General features: G+C 33.4%; 1 pseudogene; it reads left to right on the plus strand.

Moving 5' to 3' along the window:
• The window catches only part of LOC139854635 (uncharacterized), a 41,521-nt pseudogene extending 20,517 nt beyond the window's left edge, over positions 1-21,004 (plus strand).
• Positions 21,005-23,570: the final 2,566 nt, after the last annotated feature.

Raw genomic sequence — 23,570 nt, forward strand, 5'->3', positions numbered from 1 at the left:
GATAGTCGGACTAATTGGTTTTCCATAGCTACATAGGCATAACCTCGAGCATTCAACGATTTTTCTTCGAAACATATGAACGGTCCTTCTCTACATAAAGTAACGAACTCGGTATTGGAATATGTCTGATTCGTCGAGCATTTTGCTTCGTGTGACCATTTTCCGCATTTGTGACATCTTTCAAGGTGTCGTGCTCTTCTTTTCGCTGCGGATTTTGATTTTCCTTTACCAAAATGTAATTTATTATGATCGTTTCTGAGGTCTTTTCTTACTCCGTCCAATTTGGCTCTTATTACTGATACCAGTTCACTCAGAAGTGTGTCATTATTACGTTTAGTAATCAAAGCGTGTAGCATTAGACCATGGTTCAGATCAAAGGAATTCTTCATCTTGTAAAACCTAAAAAAATAAAAATTCAGAATGGGGGGAGAAGACTAGTTCTTTAGGGTCTGCTAGGGAAAGACCATTCGGATTCCATTCTCAAAAACTACATGAAAACAGAATATCTGACTCTAACAGAAATATATATTACCCTAAAAAGATTCGAACCTTCCCACACTTAGTTAGCTGTGGTATCGAAATTGTGATTAACTTCATTGTCAACTTCCATCGGACCATGTATGTAATGTTTAACTCTGTAACCATTAACTTTAAATTCAATCCCATTTGAATTTATTAACTCTATTGTTCCGTATGGGAAAACTCTTTTGACTATGAATGGTCCAGACCATCTTGATTTCAATTTTCCAGGAAATAGCTTGAATCTTGAATTGTAAAGAAGAACTCTGTCTCCTTCTTTAAATTCTTTTGAACTTCTGATTCTTTTATCATGCCATTTCTTCGTTCTTTCCTTATAGATTAAGGAATTTTCATATGCCTTAAGTCTTAATTCTTCTAATTCATTTAGTTAACTTAACCGTAGACGTCCGGCTTCATGTAAATCAAGATTAGATGTCTTCAAAGCCCAAAATGCTTTGTATTCAATTTCTACTGGAAGATGACATGCTTTTCCGTAAACGAGTTTAAAATGTGTGGTTCCAATTGGAGTTTTGTAGGCTGTTCTAAAAGCCCAGAGTGCATCCTCCAATTTCATGGACCATTCCTTCGGATTTGATCCTACGGTTTTCTCTAGAATACATTTTAAAGCTCGGTTGGTATTTTCAACTTGTCCACTTGTTTGTGGATGATAAGCGGTTGAGATTTTATGAGTTACTCCATATCTTTTGAGAACTTTCTCAAGTTGATTATTACAGAAATGAGTACCCCGATCACTTATTAAAGCTTTTGGTGTTCCGAACCTAGCAAAAAGACATTTTAAAAAGTTGACTACAACTCGTGCATCGTTAGTCGGGAGAGCTTGTGCTTCCGCCCATTTAGATACATAATCAATGGCAACGAGAATGTAGAGATTATTATGAGATTTTGGAAATGGACCCATAAAGTCAATACCCCAAATGTCAAATACTTCACATACTTGAATGACATTTTGTGGCATTTCATCTCGTTGACTTATTTTTCCGGCCCTTTGACAAGCATCACAGGATTTGCAAAGAAGGTGTGCGTCTTTGAAAATTGTAGGCCAATAGAATCCAGCATCGTAAACTTTTCTTGCTGTGAGCTGAGGCCCATAATGCCCTCCTGTTGGTCCTGTGTGACAATGGTTTAAGATTTTACTAGCTTCATCTCCGAATACACATCGGCGTATTATTCCCTCGGGACAACTTTTAAACAAATGTGGATCTTCCCAGAAATAGTGTTTTATATCACTAAAGAATTTCTTTCATTTTTGGTACGACAACCCTTTTTCAAGGAATCCACATACTAAGTAGTTTGCATAGTCTGCAAACCATGGAATTTCATTATAATCTATCTTCAATAGATATTCATCAGGAAAGTTGTCTTGTATGGCTGATTCATTTAGAACTTCTAATTCAGGATTTTCAAGACGAGAAAGATGATCAGCGGCGAGATTTTCTGCTCCCTTTTTATCTCGGATTTCAATATCGAACTCTTGTAAGAGAAAGATCCAACGAATTAATCTTGGTTTAGCATCTTGTTTCGAAAATAGGTATCTAAGAGCAGAATGGTCGGTATAGACCACCGTTTTTGCTAGAACGAGATATGAACGAAATTTGTCAAAAGCAAAGACGATAGCAAGGAGTTCTTTTTCAGTAGTTGTGTAATTCGTTTGTGCTCCTTGTAACGTCTTACTAGCATAATAAATAGGTTGAAATCGTTTTTCAATCCTTTGTCTTAAAACGGCTCCCATTGCAAAATCACTTGCATCGCACATAAGTTCAAATGATAGATTCTAATTTGGAGTTATCATGATCGGCGCATTAGTGAGTTTCTCTTTAAGAATATTAAAAGATTTGATGCATTCATCTGAAAAGATGAATGGAGCATCCTTTTCTAGGAGTTTATTCATAGGAGTGGCAATTTTAGAAAAATCTTTTATAAAACGTCGGTAAAAACCGGCATGCCCTAGAAAACTCCTAACTCCTCTAACATTGGTGGAATGTGGAAGTTTAGCAATTACATCTACTTTAGCTCTATCCACTTCAATTCCTTCCTTTGAGATTTTATGTCCAAGAACGATGCCTTCTTTAACCATGAAATGACATTTTTCCCAATTAAGAACTAGATTTGATTGTTCGCATCTAATAAGCATTCGTTCAAGATTAACTAGACATGATTCAAAAGTATCACCGAAGACTGAAAAGTCATCCATGAAAACTTCCATGCATTCTTCTATCATGTCGTGAAAAATTGCCATCATGCACCTCTGAAAGGTTGCAGGGGCGTTGCAAAGTCCAAATGGCATGCGTTTGTAAGCAAAAGTACCATAAGGGCATGTGAATGTGGTTTTCTCTTGATCTTCGGGTGCTATTGGAATTTGAAAGTATCCTGAAAAACCATCAAGAAAACAATAGTAACTGTTTCCGGCTAATCTTTCTAACATTTGATCAATGAAAGGTAAGGGAAAGTGATCTTTTCTGGTGGCGTCATTTAATTTTCTATAATCAATACAAACACGCCATCATGTTACAGTCCTAGTAGGAATAAGCTCATTTTTCTCATTTGTGATAACAGTCATGCCACCCTTCTTAGGCACGCATTAAACTGGGCTTACCCATGGACTATCAGAGATTGGATAAATTAAACCTGCATCAAGCAGTTTAATAATTTCTTTTTTAACAACATCTTGCATATTCAGATTTAGTCTTCGTTGGCGTTGCACATACGTTTTATGACCTTCTTTCATAAGGATTTTATGTGTGCAATATGAAGGACTTATTCCTTTAATATCATGAATCTTCCATGCAATAGCTGGTTTATGAGCTTTTAGCACAGAAATGAGTTGTGATTTTTCATTTTCAGTAAGAGAAGACGATATTATTACAGGTAATTCAGATTCACCATGTAAATAAGCATATTCCAAATGGTTTGGAAGTGGCTTTAACTCTAATGTCGGTGGTTCTTCTATCGATGATTTATATCGATATCTGTCTTCCTCTTTTAGCATTTGAGTTTCTTCTGTTGTTGGTTCATATCCATTAGCCATAAGTGTAGCTAACATTTCAGTTTCATCAGTTGGTTCAGTTCCTTCTCCTAAAGAACATTCTCCTGTTCCTTGTAATTCTGGAAATTCTTTTAATAATTCTGCATGTGAATCTATAGTTTGAATATAAAAACATGTATCATCTGCAGATTACGGTTGTTGCATGGCTCTATCAACAGAGAAGGTAACACTCTCGTCCTCTATAATTAGGGTCAGTTTCTTACCGAACACGTCTATTATTGCTTTGGCTGTATTTAAGAATGGTCTTCCTAATATGAGAGGAACTCGAGAATCTTCTTCCATGTCCAGAATAACAAAATCTACTGGAAATACTAAAGTACCAACTTTAACTAGCATGTTCTCCATTATCCCTCTAGGATATTTTACTGATCGATCTGCTAGTTGTATGCTTATTCGTGTTGGTTTCAATTCTCCAAGGTCTAGTTTAGCGTATAGTGAATATGGCATTAAATTTTTACTAGCACCTAAGTGTGCCAATGCTTCTATTAAACTAAGACTACCCAGAAAACATGGAATTGTGAAACTTCCTGGATCAGATAGTTTTTCTGGTATCTTATTCAACAGCACTGCAGAACAATTGGCATTCATAGTAACAGCCGAGAGTTCTTCCATTTTCTTTCTATTTGTGATTAGATCTTTCAAGAATTTAGCATATCTAGGCATTCCTGAAATCACATCAATGAAAGGAAGATTGACATTTATTTGTTTAAACATATCCAAGAATTTAGATTGCTCGGCTTCAAGTCTCTCTTTTCTCATTTTGCTAGGGTAAGGAAGTGGTGGTTGGTATGGTTTAACATAAGGTTTAGCCTTAACTGTGTTATCTTCATTAACCTTTTCAACTACCGGTTCTGTTTCCTTATCTTGCTCAGATTATGGTTCTTGTGGAGTAGGAATAGCATCATCAGAAATTACAGGCATTTCAGGTGGTTTAAGTGTAATACCACTTCTTGTGGTAATGGCTTTGGCTGTTTCATTCCGGGGGTTAGCATTTGTATCACTAGGTAGACTTCCCGGTTTTCTTTCACCTATTAACCTTGCTAGGTTACTTATTTCTTGTTCCAAATTTTGAATAGAAGCTTGTTGATTTCTAAATGCTTGAGCATTTTGTTCATTGGTTTGTTTCTGAGATGTGAAAAATTGAGTTTGAGATTCAACTAGCTTCGACATCATATCTTCTAAATTTGGCTTTTTATCATCGGTTTGTGGTTGTTTATTTTGAAAAATAGGTCTTTGCTGGTTGTAAGTATTATTGGATACTTGCTGATTACTAGGACCTTGTTGGTTGTTGTATGGAACATTTCGGTTATAATTCTGATTTTGATTGTAGATTGGTCTTGGCGGTTGATAATTATTCTGATAATTATTTCCAAGCCTTTGGTTTATGTATGAAACATTCTCTCTTTGTTCCATTATTAGTTCAATACTGAGACAATCTTTTGTCAAATGTGGTTCTCCACACTGCTCACAACTAATTCGTATTGAGTGAATATCTTTAGTCATCTTTTCCATTCGTCTCTCGACAGTATCTATCTTTACGGAAATGGAATCAAAGTCATGGCTAGAATCGGCTCTAGCTGCTTTAGATGATCTAACGATATCTTTTTCTTGGTGCCACTCATGTGAGTGGGAACCAGTGTTATCAATAATTTTGTAAACGTCATTTGCTGTTTCTTCGTAATGGAACCACTAGCTGCTATATCTATGTCTTTTCTTGTAGTGATGTCGCATCCTTGGTAGAATATTTGTACTATTTAATAGGTGTCTAAACCATGATGCGGACATCCTCTTAATAACTTTCCAAATCTGTTCCATGCCTCATATAGAGTTTCATTCGGCTTTTATGTGAACGTAACTATTTCTCCTTGAAGTCTTACGGCTTTAGATGACGGAAAAAATTGTTTAAGAAATTTTTCAACTAAAACATCCCATGTATCAATCGCCCCTTCAGGTAACGATTCCAACCAATCTTTGGCTTCTCCCTTTAAAGTCCAGGAAAATAACATGAGATATATCTGTTCATCCCCCACTTCTCTGATTTTAAATAGAGTACAGATCCTATTAAAGGTACGAAGATGTTCATTTGGATCTTCCTTCGGTGCACCACTAAATTGGCATTGATTAGTTACCATGTGTAGAATTTGTCCTTTGATTTCATAATCTGGCGCATTAATGTTAGGTTGAGTAATTGCGTGACCTTGGCCAGTGCGTTTAGCTCTCATTCGGTCTTCCATACTTAGAGGTTCCAGATTTTCCATGATTGAATTTATTGAATCTGAATCACTAGAAGATTCTGATTTAATGGGTTGTTCCTCGACAATCTCCGTTTGAATGATTGGTGGTTCCGAAGGAAAGATTAATGGTTCAGGATCTCTGAATTGTCCTTGAATATCCTCTGAATTCTCAATTGTGAGGTCGGGTTCAAAAAATGGATTATCGGAAATTTGAATTGGAGTACTTGGTTGACTGGATGACGATTCTAAAGAAAAATCAACGGCGACAATATTTGCTAGATGTCTTGATCGGGTTATTTAACGCCCCGTCCTAATCTATCCGGATGAAGTCCATATCGATTATAAACGATTCATAATAGTTGATTTCATCGCGAGGTACTTGACCTCTAAATGATACATTTTACAAACATTGCGTTCGTTTTTAAAAGACAAACTTTCATTTCATCGAAAGTTGACAGGTATGCATACCATTTCATAATATCCAAACTATAAATGACCTAATCTGTCATTTGCTTAATAATAATCTCTAATGAACTTCAACGACTCGAATGCAACGTCTTTTAAAATATGTCATGAATGACTCCAAGTAATGTCCTTAAATTGAGTTAATGCACAGAGGAAGATTTCTTTCAAACCTGAGAATAAACATGCTTTCAAGTGTCAACCAAAAGGTTGGTGAGTTCATTAGTTTATAGTAATCATTTCATTTTCATAGTTTTAATAGACCACAAGATTTTAAATATTATAAAATGTGCAGAAGTCCCATTTCAACTGCACAAAAAAAAAAATATCTTTCATATGAAGAACACCTGGTGAGGATTCAAAATATAATAGTAACCATCTGTGCCGGTCTTTCACCCCACGGCTGAATACATGTGCCTTCAAAATATAGAACCTCTGTGCTGGTCTTTACACCCCACGGCTGAACACATGTTTATAAAATATAGGACAACCGGTGCCAAAATGTCATCAATAATAAACCATCCACCCGGCTCGGGAGCTCATACGCTCTAACGGAAACCGGGGGCTAATGCGTGTCATAATAATCAACCCCAATCCCAGATAATTCTATCATAGAATGCAGTTAATGTACTTGTGTCTATTGCGTCAAACATTTATAAATGCGCATGTATTCTGGGTCCCAAAAATGTAAAGAGTAAAAAGGGAATCAAATGAAACTCACCATACTGTATTTCGTAGTAAAAATACATATAACATCTTTGAACAAGTGTAAGGTTGGCCTCGGATTCACGAACCTATATCAATTATATGTATATTAACACATAATATTAATCATCTAAGTTTATAGATTTTATAAGGTATTATGATTAATATCCTTATATATAATCATTTTATTTCTTATAATAGATTATATTATCTATATATGATATATAATTTAATTAATGTTATAATAATAATAATTTAGTTAATATATTAAAACATGGTAGTTTGTAATATTAGTTATATTTACGTTACATGTAATGATTATATTTTTGTATAAAGAATATTTGTTGTAATAATAATAATACTAGTAGTAATATTAGTAATATAAATAATGATAGTAATAATAATAATATTAAAAATAATAATTTTGATGTTAAAAATAATAATGATGATAATAATAATAATAATCATTATAATATTAATAAAATTAATAATAATAGTAATTTTCATAATAATAATAATAATGATATTAATAATAAACATAATGACAATTCTAATAATGATAGTTTTAATAATAATAATAATAATAATAATAATAATAATAATAATAATAATAATAATAATAATAATAATAATAATAATAATAATAATAATAATAATAATAATAATAAGGATAATAATAATAATATTATAAAAGGAGGCTACCTTCAAAGCAAGCCTAAAAATAAATGTCATAGCCCGGGATCGAACCCGTGACCTCTCGTTCACCCAAACACCTCCTAACCACTAATCCATCTCAGCTTTTCTAACTTAATTCGCATACTATTTTTATTTAACTTATTTCATATCTGCTTCATTTCTCTTTATCATCTTAAATAAATTTTCAATCGATCCAATCAACCCTTCATCATCTTATACGTACACCATGATTATATTCCTCAGTGCAGCTCCTGATCGGCCCAACAGCATGTAAACTGGATCACGGCCCAATTGCAGAGCCCCAAACATATTCTGTTGTTAATAATAAAAAAAAATGCAATGGCCGGGGATTGAACCCGCGACCTATAGATCTAAGCAAACACCCTCAACCATTCCACCATTCTCATTTTTCTGATACATAATCATACCTATAATTAATAACCTGCAATACATCTGTTTCTTTTCCTTCTCATTAATCACAGCTCATCAAATCGTCACCTTCCATTAAGGTGTCTTTACAGCTCACCTTGATCATTAAAAACATCAAGTGGGGAACCTTTGGTTTATACTTAATGGTTAGAAGAAAAAAAAACATAAATACATCATCGATAATCGATTTTTCCTTCCATATTCACTTTATAACTTTTCTCTCATCATCTTCTTATTATCTTTCCTTGTTGCGTGGCCTTCTGAACCGAAAAAGAAACAGATGTAGTAGTAATATGATCGATTGAATGATCAAAGTGAGGGTTTGGTGTTGGCGACAGTTTAAAAGAAAGGAGAGAGAGAGAGAGAGAGAGAGAGAGAGAGAGAGAGAGAGAGATAAATAAAGAGAGAGAGAGAGAAGAGAAGGTGGCGACATTAAAACAGAAACAAATGAAGATTCATGGTGGTTTACGGACTGAATTGAAACAAAAGAACAGCTACAGCAGGAGCCGTTTTGATGGCGGTTTGGATCTTGATATGTTTGGTGGTGATTTAAGGTAGATGGTGGTGGTATGAGTTGAATTTGATGGTGGTTTGGGGTTTGTTCTCGTCAGTGCTCCGAAACAGAAACACTAGAAGCAGTTTTAATATAATAGAAAAGAATGGGTTCATGAAGAATTTATAGAAGAGATATAGTGATAGAGAAGAAGAAAGAAAGTGATGAATTGTAAGAACGGGTTTTGTTTTAAATTCTTTGTTTTTCCACTTTCAATTAATGATAGTCGAAGTATATGGAAATGGTTGTACTCATTTGGTTTGTCTGTATTGATCAATGAGGTCGATAGATAACCAACTCTGACATAAAGGACATTCAAATTTCAATCAGGAAGAAAAGTAAATAAAGTTTATTTATTAAATTCATTAATTTGTACGAGTAATAGATATAGAATCGTTTTTAGGGATATAAACAAACTTCAGATACAGTTGTTAAGGATCTAAAACTGATTCAGAATTTTAAAAGTAACAATACGTATTTATTTATAGTTACATATATATATTATCGTATTTATATATATGTATATATATATTTACATGTTCATGTATTTATATTCATATATATTTGTATTCTAAAAATGTATTTATATATAAGTATATCAGTATTTCCATCATTATATATATCGCTATATATATATATTTATATAAAGAAATAAAGTAACCCTAATTATATAACATTAGCTTTTAATATTAATCTTATTAATAATAATGAAACTAATAATAATAATAATAATAATAATAATAATAATAATAATAATAATAATAATAATAATAATAATAATAATAATAATAATAATAATAAAAATAATAATAATAATAAAAATAATAATAATAATAATAATAATAATAAATGAGTAATAATAATAATAATAACAATGATAATGATTTTAATATGTTTCTTGATAATTAATGATAATAATAACAAAAATGATAATAATAATAAATTGTATCATTTTCTAAATAATGATTTTATAATAATAATAACAACATTTATATAAAAAATTACATGTAGTAGGTTTTATATTAAAATAATAATATTCATAATTCTGATATTAATATTAATATTTATTTTAATGAAAGTAATAGTAAAATTATTAATATAATAATTATATTTTAACTTGTAATTTCTTTTAATGTTTTGATATTACAATTTATCAATTATGTAATATTTAATAATTATATCATAGATTACGTGATAACATTTATTGAATAATTAATTACAATATAATAATTATTGATAGAAATCCTTTACATATAATATCATATGTATAAATATTTATATAAATATATTCTTTTTAATAGTAACTTATTTATTCTATTTATTATATTTTTAATTCTGATTAACTAAAGGTATTTTATTGATTCAATGATATTACATATTCTTATATTTATATTTATATTTTTATTTACACACAATTGTTCGTGAATCGTCGGGAATAGTCAAAGGGTAATTGATGACATGAATATTGATTTCAACACTTTCGAGACTCAACATTACAGACTTTGCTTATCAAGTCGAAATCATATGAAGATTAAGTTTAAATTTGGTCGGAAATTCCCGGGTCATCACAAGTTACAGGTGGTGAACGTACAAAAGGTGGTGAACGTTTTGCTCGGTGCATTCACTGAATATCCTATTAGTTATAAAAGATAAAAATTATATAAGTTATCAAATTAATAGACTTTTCTGCTTTTGCCCACGTTTCGAATATCCAATAGATGCAGCAGGGAGCCAGAACCCTTTAAATTGAAAGCTCACAACTCAGCCACTAACAAATCCAACTATTACTGCGAAGCAGAAAATTTTGGATGTCTATCAATTTAACCACTTAAAATAATTTTTTCGTTGAAATTTAAAGAAATTTTAGAGAAGAAATAGAAAATTCTATGTCCTAAAAAACTAGAGTGGCGAAAAATAATAAAAAGAACGTAGCGCGTCGAAACTTAAAAGTCTAAAAACTAAAAATTAAAAGTTGCGTCTAAAAATATTAAAGCTTAAAAGAAATTCTATATCCCAAATGGCAATAACTTAAAAAGGTACTAAAATTTATAAAACGGCGTCGCACAATTCTAAAGCACCTAAATCTTAGTCTAAAGAAAAAGCACTTAAGGGATTTTACGGTAAAGCCTAAAAATCTAGAAATAAAAAAAAACTACGGCAAAAACTATAACTTAAAACTAAATACGAGCGAAAAATACAAATATTACGCTAAAACAAATAAAAATATACAAAATATAAAAATAAACTTAAAGTTGTAAAAAGTACAATTTTTATAAAAATATTATTTTTATATTATTTATTTAAAAACTATTAATTTTATATATTTAATAAAACTAATTAAACTAAAAAATACAAACTAAATAATAAAACTAAACTAAATAATAAAATAAGTATAACCTAATTAGGGTTTTTAATTAATAATAATTATAATTATAAACCCTAATTTCGTACAGCTTATGTTTCAGACGAGTCAAATCACTCCATGCGATCGCAAGGAGTGTATGTTATATATTCACGCGATCGCATGACCTGTGGATCCGGGCCAAATGCTGGGCTGGTACAGTACCAGGCCAGAATAATTTTACTTTTTTTCTGTTTTATATTTATACAAAAATATAAATAAAAATTAAATACAACTTATATTTTTACAAAAATATCTACCTATTAGTTTTTGTAACTAAAAGAAAATACAAATTTTTTAATTTTTTATATTTTGAACAACACTTAAAAATATAAATATATACTTTTTTTATGGTTTTTGTATTCTTAAAGTTTAAAACGTATTTTTACAAAAGCGTATTTTTACAAAAGTAAACTAATTTTTTTTTTATATATAGCATTTCGCTTTCGGCGTTTTAGTTTCCCCGGCAGCGGCGCTAAAAATACTTGATGTGTGCGAGGTGGTGTACAAAATAGTTATATTTTTACAAGGAAATACTATTAAATACGATACAATTTTACACAAGATATTTATTTATTTATAGAATGGATATACCTAAACCTTGCTACAACACTTATAGGCAGTGTACCTAATCGTACAGTAGTGTAGTTTTTAGTAAGTCCGGTTCGTTCCACAGGGATCTTAGCCAAGTTTAACGCTATATTTTTAACTTATAATTGTAATAATACAAATATATATATAAGTAGTATTATTATTATAAAAAGGGGATTTTTACCGTTTAATGACCGGTTTGTCGATTTTAAAACTTTAGTCGCAGTTAAAACCTAATGTAAAATATTAAAAATAAATATAACTTAATTTAAAGCGTAAAGTAAATAACGATAATGAAATTGCAATAAATAAAAGTGCGATAAAATAAAATTGCGATAATTAAAAATTACGATAATTAAAAGCGCAATTAAATAAAATGACAGTAAATAAAAGTGCGATAATTAAAAGTGCAATTAAATACGAAATAAAGAAATTATGCTTATTTAAACTTCCGTAATCATGATGTTTGACGTGTTGATTTTAGTTTATTACCATGGGTTAATTGTCCTTTGTCCTGGATTATTCAATATGTCCATCTGGTTTTTGTCCATAACAGTCCATCAGTCATAAATATAAAGTGCGAGAGTCTTCGTCAAATTATCCTTATACCCGAAGTCAAATATTCCAACTAATTGGGGATTCGAATTGTAACAAGGTCTTAATACTTTGTTTAATGAATACACCAGGTTATCGACTGCGTATAGTCCAAGGTTTTACTACTTTGTTAACAATTACACAAATTACTCTTGAATGTAATCCACCCCTGTTTCAACAAGTCTATTAACTATTAATCCAGTTTCGTGTCCGGTAAAATAAACAATTATTGGTATTTATAGATATCCCGCCCACCGTACCCAGTCAAGCGTATGTGGTTATATATAAATACGTTAAATTATAAGTCTATATATTAAATTAACGAGGTATCGTTAAGTTAATATAAAGCCCATTAATAGCCCATAATCTAATTTCTACAAGTGTCGTTCTTTTATCTAAACCCCAATTATGGTCCAAAGCCCAATTATCCAATTTTAATATTTAGCCCAACATCACGATTACTTCGGCATTAAATAAGCATAATAATAACTTTAGCTACGAGACATTAATTTAAAAAGGTTGAACATAACTTACAATGATTAAAAATAGCGTAGCGTTACACGGACAGAATTTCGACTTACACCCTTACAACATTCGCTAACATACCCTTATTATTAGATTTTAAAATTAAAATTAAAATTAAAATTATAATATATATATATATATATATATATATATATATATATATATATATATATATATATATATATATATATATATATATACGTGAGATAGAGAGATAGATGCCTCTTTAATCGATCACCAAACTGCGAATTTATAGGCATGTGGCCACAAAAAGTGGCCCATGCGATTGCATGGATATTAAGCCTACAGGCCATGCGATCGCATGGAGGTAGGTACCAGCTCACATTGCTTTGTTTTCTTTCTTGCCGACGGTTTTTATAAATAAATATAATATATAAATAATTTTAAGAATTATTTAAATATTATATTATATTTATGTACATAGTTGACTTGTAATTTTTAGTCCGTTGCGTCGCGCGTTGAGAGTTGACTCTTGTAATATCCTATAAAACTAAAATAAATAAAACATATAAAATAGATACATAAGTAATAAGTGCTAAATAAGTTAATTAATAAATAAATTAACACATCATCCTAGCTTGTAAAGTTAAGAACGTAAATATAATTTATACCAAATTGGTGATGTATCATGTTAGGAATAAATATATTGAGAGTAACAAGTACTAGTCAATTTCCTTCTACTAAATTTTAAAACTTAATTCATTATTAAATGAGGAAGATCAATCCTACTGGTGGAATTTGTTTGGGTCCATATTTATTAAAAGGAATGGGGAAAGTCTAATGAAGTTATATCCCTTATGAGTATCGTTAAGTGTCATTTGTTCAGTATCATTTTTTTGGCACTCTCCTCACTAGGTTTTCACCAACTTGATAGCCATACTACTAACTATAATCTATCATAATATTAAGAGAAGATAATAGAGACATTCAAAGGAGAATACAAAATATTTGCGGGGTCTAGTTTCGATTCTAACACGAACACGTTTTAGAGGTAATTACTAAACCACACCTTTGTTATTTATATATAATTTGTTTATTGGCTTCTTAATCAACTTAATAGTTTAGATTGGCTACATATCACATGGATTATTATAGAGATGAAATGTTAAGATTTTGGGTACTAAATGGGTATCTTTTGTGAATTTTGATCTTGAATAAATTGTAGTCATATATATTTAGTAATGGAGTATAAAAATTATAAGGTTGTGACTATGCTTTTTAAAGATTAAAAATATAATATGAGTACATATAAATTTCAACTAATAAGCATTGTGTTGTAGCAAAAGAAATGATGGAGAGTTGATGCAATTATTAAACTTGTACAGTGTGTTAATCGATCGGCTAAGATGGCATGTGACCATGTTCATATTTAACCTATTAAATCCTTATGAAATGTAAGTTATTAGACTGATAGAATTTAGTAGGAACTGATAATACAATTAGGTGGATGTATATTTGTATAATATAAAAAAAAGAAATAGAAACTAATATTTGGAATCCATGTTTTTAATTAAGATAGTAGGAATTTTTAGTCTTAAAATACTTAAGACACTTTAAAATATGGAAGTCATAGTAATATATGATAACATAACTATATCATTAATATAAAATATATGAAATTGTTGAGATAGAAATAAACACATAAAATCAAATGGTAACACTAATTAAATAAAGGATATTACATACTCCCTATTTGAAATGCATTTTGTGCTCATACGTGTGTGTTCCTTAGATTTGGTTCGGTGATCGCATCATTGGTGGTGTTTTGTTGTCTTTGGAATTTCATCAATCAACATAAGGTACAGATATTCTAGGTGGTTCTAGGATCGTTTCGGTAAATCTTTCCTCTCAAAACTTTGTTTCAAATTGTATAAGTATTATTGTATGACATGCTTGTTTAAAATTGTTTGTCTATTAGCCTTTGAAATGTGTTATGTTTTTCTCATTTTGGATGTACTAACGAGGTTGCTAATTATGTTTGTTAATTGAGGAATCATAATACTTTGGTGTTTGTAAATTGTGCCAAAACCGTGTCTCAAAAATCCAACCAAAACAGCCCCGAAATTGGTCCCGAAAACTGTTCCGGACAGCCCCGAAATCAGCCCCTGAAACTGTCACAAAACAGTCCCAAGGTGTCGCGAAATAGTCTGAAACTGTCGCGAAACAGCTGAAACTGTCGCGAAATTGCTGTCCGAAATCTGTCACGAAATCAGTTTCAGAATCAGTCCCGAACAGCCCGAAAACAGCCCCGAAACGTTTCCAAACTGCCCGGTAATGAACGTGTGTGTGTAGGGCGAGTGGTACGGTGATTCGTATCGAGTGTCCCTCATTCCACGTGGCTTTACATGTCCCGTTAAGTCCCGTTTAAGTTGATAATTCGTAAAGGGCTGAAATATAATGTAGCATGACTTTTGACAAAAGTTAGACCGAATGGTTGAGTTGACACGTGATTTTAAACTAATACGACATATCATTTTATAAAATATTTCATCAAGTATTTGGTCAAACGTTTAATACTTTGGTTCACTATATTAACCATTTTTAAAGATTAAAGTCCTTTGATCACTTTAAAAGTATTTTTAAATTCGTAATCATAAGTCGGTAAAAATGATTTCTTAAAATGTGCCTAAGAGTAACCTATTCATGGAGGTCCCATGAGCGCATTATTGTGACACCGATAATGTGGCATCGACCGTAGCGGTGTATTTTGTTATATCTACGGCGTCTCCTTTTGATTACCCGGTGGTGGTACGAGCTCTTTATATTTGTTATTATATTTTGATAGGAGGCGTGTGGATCGATCCTAGGATTTTGTTTTGACGGTGTACGTTCATCGTAGTGTCATACGAAACGTCACCGATATGGATGATTAGTGGAGTAGCTACCCTATGATTTCATTTTGATACTTTGTACATATTTTTTTTGACTCTTAGTGCATTATTTTATGAAATTTGCACCATGATATATGGTATTGTGGATCTATACATATTCGCGCTTTGTTTTGCAGCTAAGTTATTTTGAAAATAAGTTCGTTTTGAATATAAAATTTTGCATGTCATACTATACTCCGTTATTCGTTATATCCGTTCACTGGGCTTTGGCTCAGTCGTTTTCTTTGTTTTCCTTCTTATACGACAGGTAATCAAGGGGGCGTCGGGAACGAGGGAAGAGTGTAGAGTGGAGTGAACTTAGCACCTTGTCTTAGAGATTTCCTTCAAGATTTAGTAGCTTATTTTGGTTTAGTAGTACTTTTGAATAAGTTTGTCAACTTTGGTTTGAACTATGGTTTGAATTCGAATAAGAATAACGCTCAATTATCTTTTAAGTTACCTTTATTTATATGTATTGGCATTCGTAAGATTAGGGTCTTTACAGATGGTATCAGAGCTTAGGTTCCCTCCTGTAGAAACTTTAGTCCTAAGTTATGGCCTGTGAGATTTGGGTAGACTTTTGGGTTAGGATTTTCCTTCCGCTATATTATTCTAATTCCACTTTGAATATTCTCTTTTATTCTTCGTACTAATTGTAACCGTTATATCCTCATCTCGTTCATAGATGGAACCGAAAAAAAAGGGAATGTCCGAGGAGGAGGTAGATAACAAGATTAACCAAACTATCACGAATTTGTTACTCAAAATTATAGCTCAAGCTATTGATGCTATGCGTAATCAAGGTGGCGAGACTTTTAAGCATGAAGATGAGGATGAGTATGTGGAGAAGAAATCTGTAACGGGGGATGCTATTCATGTTTGGTAAGGACGGTTTTAAAAACAACGTCCTTTGTCATTTAGCACTGCTAGTACCCCCGTGGAAGCTGAGAATTGGATCACTCACATTGAGAAGATATACCGAGTGCTTGGTTGTGAAGAGAGGTTTTGGGTGCCATTAGCTGTTTATAAACTAGAGGGGGATGCTCAGCGCTGGTGGATCGCTTTGAGACAAGCGAAAGGGGGTATCGATTTTGAGGATTCATTAGATTGGGTTGATTTCAAAGAGTTGTTTTTCCGTCAGTACTTTTCTGAGGCGGAGAAAGAAGCTGTAATTCGGGAGTATGCGAATATTAAGCAAGAGAATGATGAGTCTATTAATGATTTCACTAAGAGGTTTTTGAGGCTTGTGGGTTTGATTGGTGCTGCTGCTGGGTCTTCTGAGGACCAAGCCCGTAAGTACAAATGGGCTGTTCATGGGCGTTACCGCTCTAAAATGATTAATCTGAAATGTTTTGATGTCGCTGAGGCAGCCGATTATGCTCGGAATTTGGAGATGGAGCGAGCTGAGTATTTGGCTACTAAAAATGAGGATGGTAAAAACAAGAGGGTTAAGATTGCACAACCACTACGATCTGTGCCTGCACCGACTACCAAACAGGGTCAACAATCTGGGAACCAAGGGTATCGTAGTAATAATTGGAATAATAGAGGAAATCAGCAAAGGATTGACAACGGGCCAAATAATAATAACCGTGGTCAATTACAAGTATACCGTCCCCAAGGGCAGCAAAGGGGTAATGGAAGTGGTGGTGTTAATGCCAACGCACCGTGTGGGACTTGTGGAAAGAATCATCCGGGAAGAGTTTGTTATCGTAGTGCGGGTTCATGTTTTGCTTGTGGAGAGGTTGGTCACTTAGCTAAGGATTGCAAGAATCCTAGACGTGGGTTTGTTCCGAAGGTTCCTCCGCCAGCTCCTGGTGGACGCGTCTTTGCCATGACTGCTGCTCAGGCTGCTGACGCTACAGGTATATTTCGATCCCTATTCATTTTAAAAATATTTCCTTCGAGTTATTTGTTCATTCATTCTTGATGTTATTAGGTACTATTACTGGTCATGTATTTGTACACCATCGCGCCCTATTCGTTCTATTTGATTATGGCTCTACGCACTCGATTGTGTCTGTTAAGAGCTCGAAATATTTGAAAGTATCTCCAACTTGGTTGTCTACTCCATTTACGATCTCTACCCCAATGGGTAGTGTTGAAACTATAGATCGCCTATATCAAAACTGCCGTTTGGAATTCAATGATTGCATGTTTCCTGCAAATCTCTTTCCTATGACCATGCATGACTTTGACATTATTCTTGGCATGGATTGGTTATCTCGCCATCATGCGAATATCGATTGTTATTCTAAGAGGATTTTGTTTGGAAATCATTCTATACCCGATTGTGTCTTTAATGACGATCTTCCTGTAAAGTCTATCAAGGTTATCTCAGCGCTTAAGGCGCAAAAGCTCATTACACATGGTTGTGTTGGTTATTTAGCTTCGATTCAGAATTTGTCTATCGATAGTCCTTCCCTTGAAAATATCGATGTTGTTCGAGAGTTTCCCGATGTATTTCCTGACGAATTACAGGGTTTACCTCCAGTTCGTGAAGTTGAATTTTCGATTGATTTGATTCCGGGTTCCCAACCGATATCAAAAGCTCCTTATCGTATGGCACCACTCGAGTTGCAAGAACTCAAGGAGCAATTGCAAGAGTTGATAGATTGTGGTTTTATTCAGCCAAGTGTGTCACCTTGGGGTGCGCCGGTTTTATTTGTTAAGAAGAAGGATGGTAGTATGAGACTTTGCATTGATTATCGCGAGTTAAATCGTATTACTATTCGAAACCGTTATCCGCTTCCACGTATTGATGATTTGTTTGATCAACTTCAAGGTTCAAAGTATTTTTCTAAAATCGATCTTAGGTCTGGGTATCATCAGCTCCGTGTTGAAGAAGAAGATATCCCTAAGACTGCTTTTCGCACTCGTTATGGGCACTATGAGTTTTTAGTGATGCCGTTTGGATTAACTAATGCTCCTGCGGTTTTCATGGATCTAATGAACCGTGTGTTCCATGAGTATTTGGATAAGTTTGTGATCGTATTCATTGATGATATCTTGGTATTCTCAAAGAGTAAAGAAGAACATGAGAATCATCTTCGTGTTGTACTTGAAACCCTCCGAAGTAAGAAATTGTTTGCGAAGTTCTCTAAATGTGAATTCTGGTTGCAAAGAGTTGCCTTTCTGGGTCATGTTGTATCGGCTGAGGGTATAATGATGGATCCAGCGAAAATTGAGGCTATTATAAATTGGTCAAGACCTACTTCTGTTGTTGAGGTTCGAAGTTTTCTTGGTTTAGCTGGTTATTATCGACGATTTGTTGAAGGTTTTTCGACGATTGCTTTGCCGCTTACCAAGTTATTGAGGAAAGGGGAAAAATTTGTGTGGACAGAGGAACGACAAAAGAGTTTCGATGAGTTAAAGAAAAGACTTGTATCAGCTCCTATTCTTGCATTGCCATCAGGGAGTGGGGGTTTTCAAATCTATAGTGATGCTTCTAAGCATGGTTTGGGTTGCGTTTTGATGCAGCATGGTAAGGTAATTGCTTATGCCTCGAGGCAGTTGAAACCCTATGAGGTTAATTACCCTACTCATGATTTGGAGTTAGCTACTGTGATCTTTGCGTTGAAAATATGGAAGCATTATCTTTACGGAGAAACTTGTGATATTTTCACCGATCACAAGAGTCTCAAATACATATTCACGCAAAAAGAGATAAATATGAGACAACGAAGGTGGCTCGAGTTATTGAAGGATTATGATGCAAACATTCTATACCATCCTGGAAAAGCGAATGTGGTAGCCGACGCATTGAGTAGAAAGTCATTTGGTAGTATCTCATGTTTGGTTACTCACATTCGAGAATTCGAAAGACTTGATATGGGATTGAGTAAAAGAAGAGCATCGGGGATGTTGGCAAATCTAAAATTCGAGTCTGATTTAATTACTAGAATAAAAGGGGCTCAATTGGATGATGGTGATTTGTGGACAGTGTTTCAAAATTTGGAAGAGGGTAAAGTGAAAGAGTTCAGAGAAGATGATGATGGGGTTATTTGGTGTGGGAATCGATTATGTGTTCCTAATGATGATGCTATTCGTGAGGCTCCGTTGTCTGAGGCTCACAGCTCACCTTTTTCTATACATCCTGGTTCGACCAAAATGTATCAGGATTTAAAGCAGCACTTTTGGTGGAGTGGCATGAAGAAAGACGTTGCTAGATATGTTGGGAAGTGCCTTACTTGTCAACAAGTAAAGATCGAGCACCAACGTGCTAGTGGTTTGTTGCAGCCGTTGGACATTCCCGTGTGGAAGTGGGATGATATCTCAATGGATTTCTTATGTGGTTTACCGAAGACTGTGAAAAGGCATGATGCTATTTGGGTGGTGATTGATAGATTAACCAAATCGGCACATTTCTTGCCTATTCGTATGGATTATTCGGTAAGTAAGCTATCCGAGCTTTTTCAGCAAGAAATTGTGAGATTACACGGGGTCCCTTCGTCCATCGTATCCGATCGTGACCCTCGATTTACATCTAGATTTTAGAAGGGGCTACAGAAAGATTGGGGTACGCGATTGAAGCTTAGTACTGCTTTTCATCCACAAACTGATGGACATTCTGAGCGTACGATACAGATTTTGGAAGATATGCTTCGAGCGTGTGCCCTAGATTGGAAGGGAAATTGGGATGAGTACTTATGTTTGGTGGAGTTTGCCTATAATAATAGTTGGCAGGCTAGTATCCGTATGGCGCCATTTGAGATGCTTTATGGTCGAAAGTGTAGAGCGCCAGTTTTTTGGAATGAAACGGGAGAGAAACTAATTGAAGGACCTGAGTTGGTTAGAGGGACTAATGAAAAGGTCGCTATAGCTACGAATCGACTGAAGGAAGCCCAATCGAGACAGAAAGTGTATGCCGATAAACACTGACGTTCATTAGAGTTTGTTGTGGGTGATAAGGCGTTTTTAAAGGTGTCACCTTGGAAGGGTATACGACGTTTTGGTTTGAAAGGAAAGCTCAGTCCTCGATATATTGGCCCGTTTGAGATATTGGATCGAGTTGGTGAAGTATCTTATCGTTTAGCATTACCGCCACAGTTATCTCATGTTCATAACGTATTTCACGTATCTCAGTTGCGGGGTTACAACTATCATCCATTGCACGTGGTTCAATATCCTTTTTCTGAAATTCGAGCTGATCTTTCTTATGTTGAAGAGCCCGAGGCTATTATAGAACGCGAGGAGAGAGTAACTCGTAAAAGCTCCACCCCTTTTGTTAAAGTTCAATGGAAGAATCATCCTGCTAGCGAGGCCACTTGGGAACTTGAGGAAACCATGCGAGCCAAGCACCCTCATTTGTTTGCTAATTGGTGCGTTTCGATTCTATAACTTCTTTCAATTTCGAGGACGAAATTTTTTTTAAGTAGGTGGAGTTGTAATATCCTATAAAACTAAAATAAATAAAACATATAAAATAGATACATAAGTAATAAGTGCTAAATAAGTTAATTAATAAATAAATTAACACATCATCCTAGCTTGTAAAGTTAAGAACGTAAATATAATTTATACCAAATTGGTGATGTATCATGTTAGGAATAAATATATTGAGAGTAACAAGTACTAGTCAATTTCCTTCTACTAAATTTTAAAACTTAATTCATTATTAAATGAGGAAGATCAATCCTACTGGTGGAATTTGTTTGGGTCCATATATTTATTAAAAGGAATGGGGAAAGTCTAATGAAGTTATATCCCTTATGAGTATCGTTAAGTGTCATCTGTTCAGTATCATTTTTTTGGCACTCTCCTCACTAGGTTTTCACCAACTTGATAGCCATACTACTCACTATAATCTATCATAATATTAAGAGAAGATAATAGAGACATTCAAAGGAGAATACAAAATATTTGCGGGGTCTAGTTTCGATTCTAACACGAACACGTTTTAGAGGTAATTACTAAACCACACCTTTGTTATTTATATATAATTTGTTTATTGGCTTCTTAATCAACTTAATAGTTTAGATTGGCTACATATCACATGGATTATTATAGAGATGAAATGTTAAGATTTTGGGTACTAAATGGGTATCTTTTGTGAATTTTGATCTTGAATAAATTGTAGTCATATATATTTAGTAATGGAGTATAAAAATTATAAGGTTGTGACTATGCTTTTTAAAGATTAAAAATATAATATGAGTACATATAAATTTCAACTAATAAGCATTGTGTTGTAGCAAAAGAAATGATGGAGAGTTGATGCAATTATTAAACTTGTACAGTGTGTTAATCGATCGGCTAAGATGGCATGTGACCATGTTCATATTTAACCTATTAAATCCTTATGAAATGTAAGTTATTAGACTGATAGAATTTAGTAGGAAATGATAATACAATTAGGTGGATGTATATTTGTATAATATAAAAAAAAGAAATAGAAACTAATATTTGGAATCCATGTTTTTAATTAAGATAGTAGGAATTTTTAGTCTTAAAATACTTAAGACACTTTAAAATATGGAAGTCATAGTAATATATGATAACATAACTATATCATTAATATAAAATATATGAAATTGTTGAGATAGAAATAAACACATAAAATCAAATGGTAACACTAATTAAATAAAGGATATTACATACTCCCTATTTGAAATGCATTTTGTGCTCATACGTGTGTGTTCCTTAGATTTGGCTCGGTGATCGCATCATTGGTGGTGTTTTGTTGTCTTTGGAATTTCTTCAATCAACATAAGGTACGGATATTCTAGGTGGTTCTAGGATCGTTTCGGTAAATCTTTCCTCTCAAAACTTTGTTTCAAATTGTATAAGTATTATTGTATGACATGCTTGTTTAAAATTGTTTGTCTATTAGCCTTTGAAATGTGTTATGTTTTTCTCATTTTGGATGTACTAACGAGGTTGCTAATTATGTTTGTTAATTGAGGAATAATAATACTTTGGTGTTTGTAAATTGTGCCAAAACCGTGTCTCAAAAATCCAACCAAAACAGCCCCGAAATTGGTCCCGAAAACTGTTCCGGACAGCCCCGAAATCAGCCCCTGAAACTGTAACAAAACAGTCCCAAGGTGTCGCGAAATAGTTTGAAACTGTCGCGAAACAGCTGAAACTGTCGCGAAATTGCTGTCCGAAATCTGTCACGAAATCAGTTTCAGAATCAGTCCCGAACAGCCCCGAAACGTTTCCAAACTGCCCGGTAATGAACGTGTGTGTGTAGGGCGAATGGTACGGTGATTCGTATCGAGTGTCCCTCATTCCACGTGGCTTTACATGTCCCGTTAAGTCCCGTTTAAGTTGATAATTCGTAAAGGGATGAAATATAATGTAGCATGACTTTTGACAAAAGTTAGACCGAATGGTTGAGTTGACACGTGATTTTAAACTAATACGACATATCATTTTATAAAATATTTCATCAAGTATTTGGTCAAACGTTTAATACTTTGGTTCACTATATTAACCATTTTTAAAGATTAAAGTCCTTTGATCACTTTAAAAGTATTTTTAAATTCGTAATCATAAGTCGGTAAAAACGATTTCTTAAAATGTGCCTAAGAGTAACCTATTCATGGAGGTCCCATGAGCGCATTATTGTGACACCGATAATGTGGCATCGACCGTAGCGGTGTATTTTGTTATATCTACGGCGTCTCCTTTTGATTACCCGGTGGTGGTACGAGCTCTTTATATTTGTTATTATATTTTGATAGGAGGCGTATGGATCGATCCTAGGATTTTGTTTTGACGGTGTACGTTCATCGTAGTGTTATACGAAACGTCACCGATATGGATGATTAGTGGAGTAGCTACCCTATGATTTCATTTTGATACTTTGTACATATTTGTTTTGACTCTTAGTGCATTATTTTATGAAATTTGCACCATGATATATGGTATTGTGGATCTATACATATTCGCGCTTTGTTTT

This window comes from Rutidosis leptorrhynchoides, chromosome 6 (assembly GCF_046630445.1).
Source record: "Rutidosis leptorrhynchoides isolate AG116_Rl617_1_P2 chromosome 6, CSIRO_AGI_Rlap_v1, whole genome shotgun sequence".
Taxonomy (NCBI): domain Eukaryota; kingdom Viridiplantae; phylum Streptophyta; class Magnoliopsida; order Asterales; family Asteraceae; genus Rutidosis; species Rutidosis leptorrhynchoides.